The sequence below is a fragment of the Sminthopsis crassicaudata genome, chromosome 3 (assembly GCF_048593235.1).
Source record: "Sminthopsis crassicaudata isolate SCR6 chromosome 3, ASM4859323v1, whole genome shotgun sequence".
Lineage (NCBI taxonomy): Eukaryota > Metazoa > Chordata > Mammalia > Dasyuromorphia > Dasyuridae > Sminthopsis > Sminthopsis crassicaudata.
In genome coordinates, this window is record NC_133619.1 from 313661521 (window position 1) to 313682285 (window position 20765).

General features: G+C 36.3%; 1 protein-coding gene across 1 annotated transcript in view; it reads left to right on the forward strand.

The window, feature by feature from the left end:
- Window positions 1–17840: 17840 nt before the first annotated feature.
- Window positions 17841–20765, forward strand: part of TRAT1 (T cell receptor associated transmembrane adaptor 1) — an 89543-nt gene continuing 86618 nt past the window's right edge. The window contains exon 1 of the mRNA XM_074301132.1: window positions 17841–17896. The gene's annotated coding sequence lies outside the window, so the exon portion shown is untranslated. The remainder of the gene's footprint in view (window positions 17897–20765) is intronic.

Here is a 20765-nt window from a genome sequence, read left to right on the forward strand (position 1 = left end):
TGGGGAGGAGTGAAGGGAGGGAAGGGAAAAGTCAGAACAAAAGTGATTGCAAGGGACAACGTTGAAAAATTACCCATACATATGTTCTGTCGATAAAAAGTTATAATAATAATAATAAAAATTCCAAAAAAAAAAAGAAAGAAAGGAGAGTAGTGAGGGTAGCCTAGGAAACCCTATCACTTTACAGTACAAAACCAAGGAGATAGATGACAAATACTTGGGACTCAGTTTGCATTCTGATGAACTGAGATATGAAAACGTATTGTAAATAAAGACAGTTATCTATCTATCTATCTATCTATCTATCTATCTATCTATCTATCTATCAGAAATAGAGTATGCCTATCATGAAAATTTTCTTCAGTGATAGAGTTAGAATATGGATATGGTGAGTACCAAACAACCTCATAAAAAATAAAATTGCAGGGTTATCTAGTTGATACAGTGCATAGAGCACCAGTCCTGAAGTCAGGAGGACCTGAGTTCAAATTTGGCCTCAGACATTTAACACTTTCTAGCTGTGTGACCCCTAAGCAAATCATTTAGTACCAATTGCCTCAACAGAAAGAAAGAGAGAGAGAAAGAAAAAGAGAGAAAGAAAAAGGAAGTGAGGAAGGGAGGAGGATGCCAAAAAAAAAGAAAGAAAGAGAGAGAAAGAAAGAGAAAAGAAAAGAGAAAGAGAGAAAGAAAAAGGGAGGAAGGGAGGAGGATGACAAAAAAAAGAGAGAAAGAGAGAGAAAGAAAGAGAAAAGAAAAGAGAAGGAGAGAAAGAAAAAGGGAGGAAGGGAGGAGGATGACAAAAAAGAGAGAAAGAGAAAGAAAGAAAGAGAAAGAGAGAAAGAAAAAGGGAGGAAAGGAGGAGGATGACCAAAGAGTCCATAAAGCATCTCAACTAACAAATTCTAGATTTTTTTTTATGAAGTGAAAAGACAAACAGTCAGGGACAATACTGGTTTGAAATATAAACTCATTTTAAAAACTCTACTAAAGAGGCTGATGGAGCAGCATTTCCTTATTAAACATTAAAAAGTGGGAGTTGGAACCAAATCCATAGAAAATTTGGCATAAAACCCCAACCCAATAAAACTGGCCAGGAAAATAAGAAGACATAAAATGGAACACATTTTTCAATATTTAAATATAATTTCAATGTTTAAATATAGATTATATCAATAAATCGTTGATTTAGAGCTGTACAGAGCAATAAAGATAATTCAGTTTAACCTTCTTATTTTATAGATGAAGGAATTGAAGCTAGAATACTTTTAGTGATTTGTTCAAGGTCACATAGGTAGTAAATAGAAAATTTCAGTCCAAGTCTATTGATTCCAAGTTAATGGCAGAGGAAACAGCAATTTTTTTGGATTTTGAAAATCATGCATGATGTTTACACCTAAGAAAGGTTCCCAAAGAGAATATTAAAAACCACTGACACATGCTCATGCAAATCTTATCTTTAAAATTTCTTTTTTATGGTTTTCTAAGATCATTGAGCTAATTATTTCTAAACCAAGCAAACATTCTGAGGATAACTTTGAGCAAATAAGTAATTTTTGGCTGTTACAAGTGCCCAAATTAACTATTAAAGGCATATGAAGAAAGATGCTATTTGCATCCAGAGAAAGAACTGATAAATAGAAGTATGTATAGAATAATTTCACATTTGCATGCATATCTATTTATGTCTAATGGTAGCCATCTCTAGGGCACAGGAGGAAGGAAAAGGGAAAAATAAATTTACGTAATAACTTCATTATGTATTTAAAAACACTAGTAAGATGTACATAATATATTTATAGTTTCATGTGCAATTATCTTTTTTGTTATGGAAATCATTGTTTTAGATTACAAATTAAAAATATGAGAATGATCTATATTAAGTATTAAGTGAATCATCAATGACAATATTTGAAGGAAACAAGTTTTTCCAAAATGATTCTTTATATTAAAAGCTTATCTTTACAATTTTATATTCATGGCCATAAGGTCATAGATTTAGAACTGAAAGGAATATGAGGTTGCCTAGTTCAACCTCCTCAACTTACAGATAAAAACCTGAGTCCAGAGAGAGTGTGTCTTGTCCAGTCATAATAGGGTACAAAACACAAAGTTTTGTAGTTAAAATTGTAATGTGTAATGGGAAATATTATAAGGAGTAAATAACAATAATATCCATTCTCTGGATGCAAATAGTATCTCAGATACTTTGAAGCCACTTTTAGGAAGAAGGCTAGGTTCTGGACTAAAAGGACATGTAATAGGTGTGACTATGGAGAGACGAAAGAAGGAAGGTCATCATATGGTAGCTTCCTATTTTAACTAATTATTGCTTCGTATGTATATGCTCTACTAAGTTTTTTCTACACTTTTGAGTTGTCATTAAAATGCAAATATAACAAATTTAAGGGTTTCATGATATTTTAAAATCGCTATTTAAAATTTGGGGGAGGAGATTCTGTAAATTCTAATGCCCTAGCAGCAAAGTCCCAATTATCCTATCATGATTATAGGAGCATAGATCCATAAATGGAGTATGAATTGCTCTTAGAGGTCATCTAGTCCAATCTTTCCATTTTATAGAAGAGAAAATAATTTAAATGACTTAATTGTGACCACAAAGACAGTAAATGCCAGAAGCAGGATTTAACCAATTTGTAGAAAACTCACAAAGAGGTGTTGAAAATACACAATCTTGCTATTGCTTTTAATTACAAATGAGCCATTTGAGCAGTAGGAAAACATAGCCTCTATTATCTTGAATCTTCACCAATATTTATTCTTTCAAGTACTTGGTAAAATGATTTGTTCTTGTTGTTCAATCATTTTTTCAGTCGTTTTTCGGTCTTGTTCAACTCTTCATGACTCCATTTGAGGTTTTTTTGACAAAGATAATGAAGTAGTTTGCCATTTTCTCTGCAGTTCATTTTACAGCTGAGTAAACTGAGAGTCACACAAATAGTATATGTCTGAGACCAGATTTGGACTTAGGAAGATGAGCCTTCTGACTCCAGGACTAAGAACTTATCCACTGCTACACCTAGTTGCCCCTGTTAATGATAGATGATTTCAATAATTCTCTGATTAACAATATTTTCAAGTGAAGCATGTAAAAACAAGACTTATATAAGATGCTCAACCAATGTTACTCATTATTTTCATGGAGGATGTTTTACACAAATTCCAAATATAAGAGGATTTTTTCAGTTGATGATGAAGTCCAGCAGTTATTTCTGTTTGGGTATGATATCGTCCTGTTTGATCCAATCAGGATCATTCTAGGATTTCCTCAGTGGGAAATCTATAAAGAAGAAGGGAATAAGCATTTATATAACATTTACTATGTGCCAGGAAATGAGCTAAGTGTTTTTAAAAACATTATTTTACTTGATCAACTTGACAACCCTGGGAGGTAGATGCTATTAATAGCTCCATTTTACATTTGGGGAAAGTGAGGCAGGACAGAGGTTAAATGGTTTGTCCAGAGTCCCACGCAAAGTAAGTATCTGAGACTGATTTTGAACTCAGGTTTTTCTGAGGATCAGTACTCTACTATACTACCAGCTGCCTCTCTGAGCTGCTTTCCCACACTATGAGCCATTTTTTCCAACACAAATGTTCCTCTTCCAATACTCTATGGTAATGAAACTTGGAATCCCAGAATCTCTGAGGACTCAGTTGTGGGAGATCCACAGGGCAATGGGGAGATGCATGATGGCCTGCTGGCCATTTTCAGAGGGCACTTGTAAGTTATAGGATATTTCCAGGAGTGAGAGGTGACAAAAGGGAAGCTAAATGTACAGTGGATAGTGCACTGGCATTAGAGTCATGAGGAGCAGAATTCAAATCCAGCCTCAGGTACATAACACTGGGCAAGTGATCCTGGGCAAGTCGTTTTAATCCCAACTGCCTCACACACACAAAAATAGCAGATGATAAAGATACAAAAATTCTATTTCTTAATTGACCAGTAAGCTTTACTTTGAGGAAGAAACAAGTGGCTTCAAAAACTTTAAGAGCTACTTTAAACTTGAGACCCCTTTTTTCTAACTGTATAATAAAATAATATTTTATTATTCAGTATAATAATATACAATATTAATTATATATTAAACAGTATAATAATTAATTATATATAATATATAAATATAATAATTAATTATATATTATACAGTATAATAATTAATTATATATAATATATATAATAATTAATTATATATTATACAGTATAATAATATACAATATTAATTATATATTATTAATATTTGTGATGGGCGAGGTCTTAAATAATTCAGGAGAGTAATGCAGCTATTATTCTTTTGATAATATTCTTAATCTAGTTTTTCTTTATAAGCTATTGTGTTAAACTTGAAAATTATTTTCTTCACAAGCTATTGTGTTAAATGAGAGTCTTTGTTCTTTTTTTTACATTATAAAAACCTCTATCTATGAACCTTGCTCTTCGAGGAGAAATAAATGGCTCAAGTCTAAATTTCAACCCGTTGTCTTAATCACCTACAATAATGCAGTAAATGCTTGTTTTTGATTATAATTTAGGTATTTTGACATTATCTCCTTGCTAACATAGCATGAGATATCATTGAGGAAAGATGAGATCAGAAAAGGAGATGATCCGGTGATGTAGTAAGGGGAGAGGACTATTAAGGCTAAGTGAAAAATCCTAATGGTTTGTGAAAACCCATGAGAAATAAAAAGACCTAAAAGAAAATTTCCAGTATGTTTAATAAATCCTCTGTGGAAAAACCCTGGAAGAACAGGGACAAGAAAAGCCCAGCATAAGGCATATGTAATCCCAATATGTTGGGGATCATTGAGCAACTAAAGTTTTGAAGCATAAATTATTGTTCAAGTTGTTATGACTATATGTATATTGTTTTTTTGTTCTTTTTAAATTATTCATTTGATGTTTACCTGTATTCCTTAGTATTGTTCATATTTGTCATTTGTTAAAATATCCCATTACGTTTGTGTACCTTATCTTGTTCATTTCTCCAATCATTGGACAGATAAATTGTTCCTATCTCTGTTGTGTTATAAATCAATTTGGCTGCCCAGAAGTATGTTTGTATAGATAGCTCCTTCCTCCTGACTATCGCCGCTTCTGTCTGCCCCCAGTTAAACTTTCGAGACTGGTTTACTGCTATCATCAAGGTATCCTGAGAACTTCACCACCTTAAATTCTAGGGTATTACCAGCAGCTTCACTTGCAAGCACGTGGTTGACAAGGCTCAAAGAATGAACAGGATTATTTATTGGACTAACAAAAACAATAGAGGGATCAAAAATTGCTATGCAGAAAACATGAGAAAATAACACAAGGAATGAGTAACCCTTGACAAAAATGGTCTGGATAGCTCCAGTCATCTGTGGTTATGCTCTAGTGGGTTCCCAAGCAGTATTGCCTTTAGCGTTGCTCCTTAGAACACATCTCATAGTTCTTTTCATTTGCATTTCACTTAGTCTGCAGGTTTTGCTAACCCACCAAATTCCTATCGAGGTTTTGCCACTGTTGGGTGTAGGATTATTATGTCCATTTTATTATTGTTGTTGTTCTCCAGTAGGTGGCAATAGTCTTCTGCTACTGCCATCAACCAGGGGTGTCCCAGCCAGTTTTTGAACTGCAAATCTTTTATATCCTATAACATAGATGGATATATACATACATACATATATATATGTATATATGTATGTATATATATATGTTTGTGTGTGTGTGTATATATATATATATATATATATATATATATGTATAAAATATACATATATACATATGTAGAGAAAAAGAGAGGGAGAGGAAGAGGGAGAGATTCCAGGAATGTGGTTAATTTGATAGCAGACACAATGATGGTTATCTATTTAGTTTACTTTATACCCATGATTTTCCCCCAACCATCTATGTTAAAGATATAAAAGATTTGGAATTCAAAACCTGGGAAACTGCAGCCACCCTGGGGTCTATGCATCTGCCTTCTGACTTAAAAACCCTTCCTAATCTTACCCTATTCTTCAGCACTGAGACCCTACCCCCTCCAAGTATTCTGCCATCCAGGGACATAGCCCTCCTTGCTGTTTCTCACACATACCACTATCAGTGACTGAGTATTGTCCCTGGTTGTTCCCCATTCCTGGAGCACTCCCCCTCTTTATCCCCAACTCATAGCTTCATTTACCACCAGGCTGCCTCCTTTGAACTCTCTTTCTTGATCCAGAAACCGCTTTACCCAGGAAATCAGCTCAGCTCTGGAACTGACACCTCAGAAGCATCCTCTGCCCTGATTGTCCCTCCTTCTGACTGGAGAATGTATAATTCCTCCAAGAAGCTCCATTTAAGGGGGGTCCTCGGACTAGCCATTTCTTCATTTATAAAAAGGCTGAATTCCTGTTATAACAGTATTATACTTTCCATTATGAGTAATGCAGAGTAATAATTTCCTGAATTTATTTCTTCATCATGCCCCACTGCTGGGTGCTTCCTGCCAGCTTTAGCTTGCTTTTGTGTATTGCTTTCCTCTTTAGAATACACAATTATCCTTTCTACAACATGACTTTCCCTCTCACAGTTTTGATTTATCATGAGTTGGCATAGGAAATTAAAGGGGAATTTGGGGGTAGTTTTGCAGAAACCACAGGCAACAGGTGGGAGAAGGTAAGAGAACCCCAAAGGAGGTTTTTTTGATGGTTCCCAGATGAAGTTTTCTGCCTTTTCTAAAAGACTTGGAGAAAGATTTAGGGCTTTAAATTAAAAGTATATGGTAGGTCCCTCTCTCCCCTAAGGAAAAGAGAACTGAGGATTTCTACTGGTCAAGAAGGTAGCAGCAGTGGAGATTTGAGTCAAGCAATATTTAATAGAGACTCATGTCTCTCTGAGCAGTATCCAATGGACACTTGTTTGTGAGCAATTCAGTGACATCACTGAAAGACGTCAATAGTCCTGAAACAGGTGTGAATTATCTTCCACATTTGCATAGTGACCAGATATATTCCCTCTGTGTTCACTTCTACATGTGCACACTGGCTACCCATGTGCCCTATGTCCACCTGTGCATTGTGTCTACACATATTTCACATGTATGTCCAGATCTTGTGTGTTCCTTACATGTGTACAGAATACAGAATCATTCTTTTTTATATTATAGCTTTTTATTTAGCAGATATATGCATGGGTAATTTTACAGCATTGACAATTGCCAAGCTTTTTGTTCCAATTTTTCTGCTCCTTCTCCCCATCCTCCTCCCCCAGATGGCAGATTGACCAATACATGCTACATATGTTAAAGTATAAATTAAATACATGTATCATGTCCAAACAGTTATTTTGCTGTACAAAAGGAATTGGACTTTGAAATAGTGTACAATTAGCCTGTGAAGGAAATAAAAAATGCAGGCAGACAAAAATAGAGGGATTGGGAATTCTATGTAGTGGTTCATAGTCATCTCCCAGAGTCCCAGATTACTGCTCTATTGGAACCGATTTGGTTCATCTCATTGTTGAAAATGGCCACGTCCATCAGAATTGATCATCATATGGTATTGTTGTTGAAGTGTATAATGATCTCCTGGTCCTGCTCATTTCACTCAGCATCAGTTCATGTAAGTCTCTTCAGGCCTCTCTGAAATCATCCTGATGGTCATTTCTTACAGAACAATAGTATTCCATAATAGAATATAGAATCATTCTATATGTATCCACATTCTATTGCTGCCTTATCAGTGCTTTCTGAAGGGGGTCCAAGGCTTATAAGTGTTTTACTGTTACTTTCCTTACTATTTTATTTTGCTAAATGCTTTTGCTTTGTGTCTTTTCTAGCTAATTACCAAAGGCAAATATATAAGTGGTAGTTCATTCATTAAATATAGGATGTAGGGAATGTAGAATCACAAAATACCTTAACTCTCGGTAGCTTTCAGCTGGGGAAGCCATTTTGGGAGGTTTCCCCCAGGTTCTATGTAAAGTTTTTCTCTCCTTCATACATTCACATAGTACACAAGGGTAGCAAGAACCACATCCTATCTACCTGAAAACTAAATGCAGGAAATGGAGAGTCTCTGAGACATATCACCATATTTCTATTAGCAAAAATGATCATATCTTTGGCAGCAGACAGCAGGTCTGCTGATTCTATTTATATGGAATACATGTAACTTATTGCAATGATTTCTGTATTCAAGAGAGAGAGAGAGAGAGAGAGAGAGAGAGAGAGAGAGAGAGAGAGAGAGAGAGAGAGAGAGAGAGAGAGAGAGAGAGAGAAAGTTATTTTTCATACTGTCATCTCCTGTTAAGGAACAAAGTTAGAAGAAACCCAGTGGAGAATGTGGTAGGTTAGAAATATTTAAAAATTTGACTGACAAGGAAAATGTAAATATAGTTTCAACTACAAAGAATAAAAATGTTTTGTATACGTCATACCTAAAAAATTATTCAAAATATTCCACTCTGGCAAAAAAGAAATGATTGGCCTTTTTTACATCTGGTTTGATTCTGGGTCACCCAACAACACCCACCTATTAGATTGAGCGGAATGAAGCTGACCCAGCTGCAAAAGGGGTGATGGAGATTGCTAATACCCAAAGGAAAGCAGCCCAAAGAAAATGTTCCATTATTGATTTTTTTTTTTTTTTTGAGGCTGGGGTTAAGTGACTTGCCCAGGGTCACACAGCTAGGAAGTGTTAAATGTCTGAGGTCACATTTGAACTCAGGTCCTCCTGACTTCAGGGCTGGTGCTCTATCCACTGCGCCACCTAGCTGCCCCAATCCTAAATTGTATTGATTGTTTATAGGAACCATGGAAATCTATATTTGTCTCTAGGATCTTTAGACAGGAGTTACATCAGGGATGAAGCTACCTAGTCCACAGAGCTGCTTTCTTTTGGCTTTAGGCCTCCTACCCTGATTTTTACTCTCCTTTATCTTCCAGCAGATTTACCAGAGTTCTGATTCTTTGTCTTTGATATAAACTGTTTAATTTTGACTAGCTAAAAAGTTTGTCTTTTTCTACATAAAGTTTCAAAGAACATTGGTGCAGAAGGAAGCTGCCAACAAAATGAGTTTTCAGCTTACTTCATATTTATTTTTAATAAAATATTTGGGGGAAAAGTTTAAAATTGAGGTACTAAAAAGGAAGGAAATCACCTTGGTAGCACACCATATAGCAAGAGATAAAATAATCCTCTAAGTCTTATATTGCAAGTGATAAAAACCTAATTAAGTGGCATTTGATATCCCTTTAAGAAGAAAAAGAACAAAAACTATTTTCAATATCCATGTGGGAAACTTGTATGGCCCACATAAAGCAATGAGAGTTAACTACCTGATAAAGAGCTGTTTTAAGGAAGGGGCTCCTAAAGTTCATAGGGACATGTTTGATTTGTGAGGTGATATCACATACTGTGAGATAAACTAGAGGGGCAGGGTGTCTTAATGGCTAAAGAGCCATTTGGATTTGGAGTCTGAGACACTTGGGATGAACTCTGCTCCTGATATATAATAGCTGAGTAAACCCCGGCAGCTTACTTAATTTCTCAGTACTCTAGTCAATTCTATAAAATGAGAAATTGCAAAACAAATGCTGACCCTCATTGGTAGAAAAGGTTTTTCTTACAGTAAGTTGCCTATACTGGGGAAATAAGAGGTCCAGACTAAAAAAAGAATAGTCTTTTAGAATCATAGAATGTTGGAGGTAGAAAGGGATCTTTGAGATCATTTAGTCCAAACTTGTCATATTACCTGTAGTGCTTCAAATTACATAGACAATGTCCCAAGAAAGTAACAATATCACCCCTTCTAGGTTCTAAGGGCACCCTTGAAGGACTAGGGCTATTTCTCTAATGCTATTGGAACCACCTCTTCCCCATTTAAAGTCCCTCCCTATTAAAGTGTATTGTTTACAGCATTGATTGACATGTTTTCTTCTCTTTGATATCGAAAATACCATTGACTTGCACCCCACTCTCAAAGTAACTAATAAAGCTCAGTTAGTTTTTTAAACTAAGAAATATTTATTTTAGGGGGCAGCTAGGTGGAGGAGTGGATAGAGCACCAGCCCTGAATTCAGGGGGACCCGAGTTCAAATTTGCTCTCAGACACTTAACACGTCCTAGCTGTGAGACCCTGGGCAAGTCACTTAACCCCAGCCTCAGGGAAAAAAAAAGAAATATTTATTTTAAAAAACCTAGCCAGAACCAAAGCATAAAATATCCCTGCCAAAACTGGACTCACTCACCCCTCTACTACCTGGATTCCTACAGAAGAATGGGCTCCAATTAAAGAGAAGTTGCTACAAAACATTAACCTTAGCACATTCACTTCCAAATGTGACACGGCTTCTGGAGAAACTGTTCTATTGTCACAAAACATGCCATTGATCCGCTGCTGGGCTGGGTCTTAAAGAGTATTCCTCATTGGTCTTGACTGCTGGCTGACTCTGAGAGGGATGCAGGCCCTGGATCTTTCTAAATGTCACAAGCCCTGGAAGCTAACAAGAAGCATCCTCCATGGGAGATACAGACTTGCTCAGGTATTGTGCTCTTAATGGATAGCTTGATACTGGTTGTTGAGCTCAGGGTGTAATTCTTATACTTTGTGGCAAGCTGCAAGGAGAGAGAATAATTTTAGTCATTGTATCCTTTTTTGTGTTTCTTTAATTTTGTCTCAATAGCCAACTAAAAAGACCAAAAAGCCTTCAAAATAAGCAGATAGAAAACTGAAACTATGTGTGATGCTCTGAAATGGATAATTGGGTGCCTCCATTCAAATCTTGACAAAATTTTCAGAATCAGGATAATCAGACATTCACTTGGTTCCCTGGGTGTGCTCTTACTATTTAGTCCATTCTGGCCAGTCTCCATTACATACAGATGAGGAAACCTAGGTTCAAAGAAGGAAAATGGCTTGAATGTCATAACTGGATTGAGAACATGGGTTTTCTTGTTGCTCTCTCCAGTCCAGAATCATTTGTTTAAAGCTGAGCATGCATATGAGTGCACACACACACACACACTTACAGAAATAAAATAATAGAAGACACAGACTTAAGTACTGACTTTGTCATTTATTATTTGTGTGACTTGGGGTAGATCATTTAATTTTTCTTTACCTCAATTACCTCTTGTGTAAAATGAGGGGGGATGCATTAAATAATCTTCCAGTTCTAAATGTAGAGTCTTATGAAGTCAATCACTTTTCATTTATCCTTTTCATTTTCTACCACAAATGGATATTTAGAAACTTTATATACATTTCCTTTGGGCACAATGCCTAATAGATTTTGGTGGAGATTCAGAAGATCTCTGTAAATAATCTCTTCAGACAGGACCTGAATTTTTTTGCCTCATGGGCTGGAGGAAAAGCCCTGCATAATAACCATGGGATTTGTAGTCCTTACAGATCTGGAAAGTGGAAGGCACTGGAAGATTTTTAAATGGCTGTGCATCAGATTCAGGGGGAAAGTAGAAAAGGGAAATGAATTTAAAGAACTGAGTGTGTCAGAGAGAAAACTATGGTATGCTTAGGGCAACCAGGGCAATGGACTGAGCAGAGAGGCTGATTTCAATAGCTCAGTTTCTCTGCTTTCTGGAGTAAAGAATTTAATCAGTTTATCAGGTTACTGCCCCTTTATTAACTTAGGAAGCTCTGAAATGTTTGTTGTGATTTTATTCTTCACTATTCTTTTCAGCTATATTTTTATACTGATTTTTATTGACATAAAAACCCATGTTTGGTCATGAATGTTGTATATTTAATTTTTTGCATATTGGTTCTATCCCAAGAAAATGGTGGAAAGTAGTGCTCAGCTTAAAATACAAAGGAATTTAAATGGAAGGGAATGTTTAAATAGTAACTAGTATGTGTTAGATACTGTACCAAGCTCTTTACAAAGACTATCTCATTTGATTCTCACAGCCCGGAGAGGGAGGTACTGTTATTATTCCTATTTTGCATGTGAGAAAACTGAGGTTAATTGACTTGTCCAGGATCATACAGCTAATACGTGTCCAAGGCTGAAATTGAACTCAGGAATTCCTGATTTGAGACCCAGAACTCTATCAGCTGTATTACTTCATTCACTACTAGGAGTTATTGAACACTGAGACCTATGAGTCAGGGTCCTCACAGATCCTGTGCTGATGACTACCATTCGACTACCTATTAAGATTTTTTTTAAGAGTTAATAACTGAAATAATAAAATAATGATTCATAAACTTCATAGAAGAAAAACTCATGCAGATTTCAGTCTTTTGGATAAAACTCATCTCTTTGCTTGAAGTAAGGATGGATAGTTTTATAGTTCAGCAAAATTCTCTCTTACTATTACCACTACCCCCAACCAGAGAGAAGAAAGCAGGCAAACAAGCAAGCATTTATTAAGCACCTACTATAAGACAAGCACTGTGCTAAGGACTTTACAAATATCTTATTTGTTAATGAGATAGGAGAAGAGAAGGTGAAAAATATAGGTGCACATCAGAAGAAAGACCCTTAAAGCCCAATGTCAAGTTGTCTGGCAGGAATTACCCCTTACTAATACTTCTAGAAAAAAGGAAAGTTCTCATTTTCATAACTGTCCTCCACTACTTGCTGATTACGCCTGTCTTTTAAAATACTTGACCACTTATTCGTGGGACCTTGCACAAACCACTTTGCTTCTTGGTTTCTACATCTGTAAAAGGGGATAATTAAGTAATTGTACCATTGATGAAGTCTAGATTTCAGGGTTCCCAGTGAGGGTACCAGATGATGAGATCTAATTTTTAGGGTTCTTGATTAGGGAACCAAAATAATGAGATTAGGGTTCCTGGTGGTCAAGGAGTTAAATGATGAGGTTAGTGGCAGATTCAGGATTCAGGGAACCAAATGAAGAGGTTTGGCTCCCCTAAATCTCCTTAGGATTTGGCACAGGGTGGGAAGTTGTGGGAACCCCCTTCTGGCAACTCAGAGGTAATTTGTAAAGGAATTTATGAACCCAAAAAGCTAGATTGATAAAAGAAGTTTATTATTGGCATTGGGAAGTCAGCCTTTGCTATGCATGAATAGAAAGACTGAATTTCTTGGTGGCAAGGTAAATTTCTAGTGGAGGAGTCCTGGCAGAGAGAGTTCCTAGCAGAGAAATCCCGACAGAGAGGTATAAAATCTTGTTAAAGAAATAAGTGAGGAAGATAAAGAGAGGGTAACGCTAAAGAGAATATCATTTCAGTGGCAGAGGGTTGCTGCTATGCATGGCATGATATGTTAATGTTGTGCCATAGTTCTCTTTTGTCCTGACTCAGTTTCCTTAATTATCCTGACTCAGTTTCCCTGAATTGTCCTGCTTCGGTCAATCCTGAAACATCACCCCTTCCTCCTAATCATGATGATCCAGGTAGGAGAAAGACCTTCTAAGTTAGACATCATCAGAATGTTGGGTGCCTTTCCCTGTTCTGTAATCCCAATTTATCAGATGTCCCCCATACTTCCCCTCATTGTCAGAATCAGATTTAGTCCCATATTCCCGCTCTCAGCACCTGGACTCCGCCCCTGCCTCAGTCTACCCCCTGAATCTGAGCCAATTCCTGCAAATTTTGAAGTCCTGCAATAGTCTCATCTTGTGTTAGTGAATCCTATGATTCATGCAGATTTTGTTCTTGTCTTCTCCTTTGTTTTGAGGTTTTTCTCTTTTTCTGTCTTTCCAACAGACAAGGTGAATACGGCTTATTGGCACCCATCTGATTCCTTCTCTGTCTATAGAAATACAGTAAACCCTCTTCCCCAAGCAGTCAGCCTATCTGGTCTCTTCCATTCACTACGTTCTGGCCTATAACAATGCTATTTTGCTTAAAGTTGAGTTTTAAACTGCTTATGTTATGTTATATTTGTGTCCCTGCATTTTTTCCCCTCCTGTGACTGATTTCTATGATCAGAGCAATGGTCAATAAGTAACTGTTAATACAATTCAATTATGTAATACCTTGCTATTTCCATATGGTTATATAACCATATATGGTTATATGTAATCATTATATTCTAAATACTTGGGCAAATAAGTATTTAGTCTGGTCATCTATCTATTCCTGGATATTGTGTCTATGATATTCAAGTTTTTTTTTTTTAAGTTTCTAATAATGAGAGGACAATTAACACAGTGAAACCTAACTCCTATTTATGGGGACTATAGCTGACAGCCTTCTGCCTGTGAGACAAGCATTTCTTCACATAGCAAGCTGCTGGCCAGTCTATTTTGGCCTCTCCACATTTTGCAGCAGTCTGGTGAACCAAATCTTTCTATCTCAGACTGTTCTAACCTTTACTTATTAAATTTGTGGGTTTTGGGGGGTTTTTTTGTTCTAGATTTTGGTCAAATTACAGATGTTGACTTGCTTCTGGGACCTAGATCAGCTTTGATGGCCAGCATGTAACACTACACACATCCCCTGCATGGACTGAGAGTCTCCACCAGTGCCCAGCCTGAAGCAGTTTTGAATGAGGCTTCGTCCCTTATTCCTGATAGACTGATATGAGGAATTTAGGAATTCTTATTGGGTCATCTATTACAGTGTGTTTAAAATTTGGGATGGATTTGTTAAAACTGTATAACTATTGCTGTATGTTTGAGGGATTTTTAGGAAACATATTGTAGTAGTATGTTATGTATAGGAATTTTGATTCACTCTTGGGATTTATATGTGGTATAGTTATTTGATAATTCCTTTCCACAAAAAAAGGGAGAAAGAGATAGGAAATTGGGGAAACTGGTGTATTTTTCTAGAAATCCTTAAATAGTTCTTTTTGTTTTTACTCCTTACTTAGAATTTACTGGACTAGAACTGCTTCTGGGTTCCAAGATCATCTTTCTATTCACTACACCAAGGTCCTCTGAGAAACATAAAGAGTTTGGTTAGTTAGTCAAACAGTACTTACTATATTTATATTGTAAGTACTGGTGTATTCAAGGAGCTTACATTCTCGTGGGGTAGGCAACACAGAAGAAGAAATTGAAAAGTGGGGAGGAGATAGAGTTCTGATGCTGGGGTATGATAAGAAAGGTCAGAGAAGTGCAGCCTGATAAGAAATGTAGAGCAGGCTGGGTTGGATGCACTCCTTAAAAGGAAAATCTGTCAAGAACCATCCAAACAGGACCAAGGATCTTCCAGGAAAGGATTCCTGAGCATGATGGAGAAGTTGAATTTTCATTGAGTTTTGTAAACATGCTTGAGTTTACAATAAGCAAACAAAGGAAAACCAGCAGGGCTCTTGAGGTGAGGACCTCTGTGTGCTAAATAAAGATTATTGCGAAATAAATTTCAAAAATGCACTGTGGTGTTTATGCATTTCCCATCTATTCATTCACTTTCTTAGAAATCTTGATCTTAGAACAATCTCAACCCACTTAAAAACGCTGCAAATTCTGCTAAGCTGCTTTGGCAATGATGTCAGGTATAGCTCAGAAGAAGGGTTAGGGTGGGATTAGGGGTAGAGTGGTGGTTTTTCACAGGAAATCTATTTTGCAGCTTGTAGTAGAACTGACTTCAAGAGTTGGCTAATGAGATTACAATTTGCAAACATTCAGAAATCCATTGTTTGGGGGTTGCAGACAAGATTGCAATCAGTCAGGCTTTTTATCTTGTAAGACCTATTATATTGAACTGTAATTCTTACCAACAAAATCTAACAAACAAGGCTTAAAAACTGACTTCAAATCAAGGCCAGAAGAAGGGAGAAGTGTTTGCTTGAAAGCAAGTTTATTAAATTTACCTACCCACATACTTTGCAGCCAAGGCCCTTTCTCATCATTTTTATTTTTTTCCCCTCTGTTGAATATGACATTTCTGTGCCAAACTAGTTTGTCCAATTTTCTTGTATCTGTTTCAGAAGAGTGAGTCCTCTTCTCCCACTTTTTAATTCCTTGTTGTCATGAACTCTAATTATAAGAAATAGTAAGTTAGAGGGCAGCTAACTGGTATAGGATAGAGCACTAGTCCTGAAGTCAGGAGGACCTGAGTTCAAATTTGACCTCAGAAACTTAACACTTCCTAGCTGTGTGACCCTGGGCAAGTCACTTAACCCCAATTGCCTCAGAGAAAAAAATAGTAAATTATATTCTCTTTTCTTTTTTTTGGGGGGATGGCAGCCCTTTCTCCCTCTATTCTCTTTCCTTTCTTAAAATCTTAAAAACAAAACCAATCCATGCTCAGGATTTTGTTTTTCTTAACTCTCCCAACTCCCATTGATGACATTACAAAAAACGTTTCTTTCTCCATTAGAAGGCTAGCACTATATAATCACATAGTTCATTCCAATCACCCAAATACATATATTTTTCTCTGTTACTCAGAATTCATGTTTGTATTTCAATGTTTCTATTCAGCAGGCCATCAATCAAAAATGCTTGAAAGGTATTTCTATACATTCCCCAGCATGTTTTTAATTTTTTCAGGGTAAGTTATTCTTGGTTGTAAGCCTAACTCTTCTGTAATATTTTTTTCTAAGCTTTCTTCTCATTTTTAGTAGAAGCTTCCATGTCCTTTGTGATCCTAACTATGAATCCCTGATACATTGTCAGAAAGATGCTACAATGATAAAATGGACTCGAGTGCACAAAATAAGGTTCTTGCAAGAAATGGGTGATCTGTCCAGGTCTCCGGATGGATCTGTGGTTCTAGACAGCTGAAGCACCAGGTCCCTTCTCCCTCATTGTCTCATTGTCTGGGGATGACTAAATTAAACAAATTTCCTGGTCTACCTGATGGGGGAACCCTGAAGCTGTCCTCTAACTTTGGGGGGAACGCTTGAGAAATTCTTGAACTCTTGAGAAGCTCTCCCCTGCAAAAGACCATCCCAGGGAGTCAAGATAAGCAGTTTCATTCTGTTACATCCTCTATTGAGTTGAAGATTAGTCCAGAGTTACTCATTCAATTGGAAATCTTCTATTCAATTGGAAAATTTCTATTTGATTTCAACTCAAACTGCCCCCAGCTCCTAGCCAAGATAAAATAGGCTTCTGCACACTCATTTCTTTGCAGAGGCCCAAAGCAGGAAGATGCCAGGCCAAAGGACCTCTCCTTGGCATAACTCCCTTCGAGGACCCTCTACCCACTGAGAAGACACCCTTTCCTCAGCATTAACCCCTCATTATCTCTCTGTCAGGATTCCTCTGTTAGACCTTTACTTTTCTCAGTCAGGACCTTGCCACTGAGGAAGTCAGCCTCCTAGCAAAAGCTGACTTCTCAGTGCCAATACATTTATTTTTGCCAGTCTAACTTTTTGGGTTCATAAATTCTTTTACAAAGGACCTTCACCGACCAGAAGGGGTTCCCACAACTCTCTGCCCTGTGCCAAACCTCATCATACCTATTGCATGTTTCTCCTTGATATATTCCCCTCCCTCATCATGCAATCCATGTTCCAAAATGGCAGAAAACTCTTCCTTTAGGGAGGATAAATTCATATTAACTAACTCATTAAGCATGTTCACTCAGTACTTTTAGTTACTTTCACCTATTTGTTTTTATCAGTTTAGTGGTTTGACATTTTGTTTTGTACAGTTTGTACTTGGTCAGTTGACATGACCTTTCTCTAAAACTTTGTCCCTATATCAAAATACAATTCTATAAATTACTCACATACATAAATTTCTTCATGAATGTTTACAGTATTCTTCTTTTATATAAGAACTTTAGATTTTGACTAAAATATTCCTAGAACTTTTCCTTTATTTTAAGATAGTGATTGGTATGTGTATGTATTTCTATCTCCATTTTATACTCTTAGTCTAATAGATTTAGGCGATTGTAGTTCATGATTTCTTGAAATGTAGTGTTGAGATTTGTTTTTATTGTTGTTTTCCAATCACAGGTTTCAGGAACTCCAGTGATTATTAAATTCTTCTTCCTTGACTTGTTTTTCAGGTAAGTTTTTTATATATATATATATATATATATATATATATATATATATATATATATATATATATATATATATATATATATATATATATATATATATATATATATATATATATATATATATATATATATATATATATACATATATATATATATGTATAAAATCAGATATCTTTTATTATTTTAATCTTTTTTTTCTGTGATTTCTTACTATTACATGGAATCATAGGTTTATTCTAGTTTTCAAGAAATCTATTACTTGTGAATCTTACCACTTTCTCTTGTAAACCATTTATTCACTTTCCAATTCTTTACCTCCAGAAGTTTTAAGGTTTTTTTTTTTTTCCGTCTTTTGCTTCATTTCTTCTAGGAATTCATATAATTCTTGTCAAAAAATTCATTTCCCCCCTATTTGAATCTCTGTTTGCAGTTGTTATAGAGTCATTCTCTTATTATTTGGGGGGATTCTTATGATGAGGTCCTGGGTAATTAGGTGGGATTAACAAAGAAAGTCTAAAATATTGATAAGATTATAATACTTTTTAAAGAAAGCAAAGAAGGACACTGATGGGAATCAGCTCAACCTTACAGTCCTATCCCTGTGGAGGTCTTGGGAAACCCCACCTTATTGTATTCAATCAAAAAGCCAAGCTATGATATCAAACCCCTGAGGTTAAATTTCCCCTATAAATCTGTCCATTGCTTATGCCATCTTTGCTGAATCTCTTTTGGGTTAGCCCATCGTGGCATTCTGCCTCATAGTATTTTTCCTCTCACCCCTCATTCTTTGAGTGTACTGTATCCCTTTTAGAATTTGGCCTGCCAATCAATGGTGTACCTTTTCCTCATGGCATATTCTCTTTCTCCTGGTTAATTCCAAATTCCACTAGGGAACTTTTTTTTTTTCCTTGTTAATTGTTAAAACCTCTTTCTTTGCTAACTATATGCTCTGCCAAATCTATTTCATACTTACTACTCTTAGTGTCTATTTTACTTCTTCTCAGAAATAAAAATAGCTTTGGTAATGCAAAAGCCATGTGAATTTTTCACATATGAATTGGTACCCAATCCCATCATTTGGTGCCAAATCCCAAACTCATCTATTTTATTTGAAATATTTTTTCATACTAATCAATGTGTCCTTTGGTTTACTCATTTCTCCAGTTTTAATTCATAAAATAGGACATCATGACACAGCCAGCCTTTGTGTCCTTTTTTTCGGTGGAGTGGTTGGCCTTTTTTAGACTTGTTCTTGTCACTGAATTTTGTAATTTATCTCCTCCTCCTGGTATTAAATTAACCTCATTGGATTTTTCTGGTTCAAATCATTGGCTCCTTTGTACTTTCTATGGTATTTCAGGATGGGGTACAAAGGATATCAGAACCATCTATGATCTTCTATTAATTGTTGTGCCCACACTGATGCTTTTGCTTCTCAGGATTTTCAAATGTATTTCCTATGGTTTTATAACCACACCAAGGCTTTCTTGGGGGAGTCTTCCAACTCTTGATGCCTCCAGAAAGAGAGCTCTGTAGGTTTCTTGTTATCTTGTACTGAGAAGTGATGGGTTTGTTTGCCTACGATTTTTCCTGGCTTTGCTGGTGGCTTCCTTTCCTATTGCCCATAGTTTTCTGGCTGGGTTTTTTATGTATTCCTGAAGTGGAAGAACCTGTATTTTCCATTGGACTTCTTGAACATTGCTAGGATTGGTGCACATTACAATTTTTTTTTTTTTTGTTGTAGTAATCGTTGAGCTGGGTTGCCTGCTTCTGTTTGGACCTCATATTTGTTAGGGAAAAATCCCATTCTTCCAGTGCCTTTAAGAGTTACCCATAATTCTAAACTTTTTGGAGACTGTGATGTTTGATGATATATAATCAAGTTGCATTAGCAGGAGAATATTAGTATTGTTCAAAAATACTCACTTTGCCTCTTTTTGAATTATCTTCTGAATTCTCTTCAGTTTGGCAGTTCTACAAGAGAACTATTCTCATTATTTTTTAGCCAGAGGACATTAGCTAGAGGATATGCTACTACTTTCATTACTCCTCTCTGCTGTTCTTTTCCACCAATACCTTGCTCTGTTTAGTTTCATTCCCTTCTCCTCTGGTATTTGTTAACTCCCCAGTACCAATAGATCCAAAGAAGATGTATTAGTGTTGGTACATAAAAGCCCCGAAGACATGAGTCCAGGAAGTAGAAGAGATGCCTTGGGGTGAGGGTTATAATACAGTGAAACTTCCATTGGTTGAGGAGACAAGGGATCTCAGTTTATATCCTATTTCTAATTGAAATGTTTATATATGATTTTAGATAAATTACTTAATCTTTGGGCCCTTACTTCCTTTTTCTGAAAAATGACGGGGTTGCATAGCCATTCTCAAAGATCCCTTTCAGCCCAAGAATCCTATGACAAACACCATGAGCCTTGGTATAGTACATGAGGAAGTAACTGACTGATCTCAGTTACGTTGTAGAAAGCCTGCCTCCCCAAAATAAGTATAATTGGCTGAAGATACTTTAGGATAATCTCATATATGAAGAATTAATTACTTTTTTTTTTTTTTTTTAATAGGATAAGACCTATGTGTTATAGTGCATGAAGTGCTGGGCCGGGAATCAGGAAGTTGTTACTATTCACTTGTTTCAGTCATGTCTAATTCTTTGTGTCCATTTGGGGTTTTCTTAGCAAAGCTTCTGAAATGCTTTAATATTTACTTTTCCAGCTTATTTTAAAGATGAGGAAATGGAGGCAAACAGGGTTAAGTGACTTGCCTAGGATCACACAGCTAGTTAGTCTCTGAGGCTGGGTTTGACCTCAGAAAGATGAATCTTTCTGATTCCAGGTCCAACACTCCATGTACCACATCA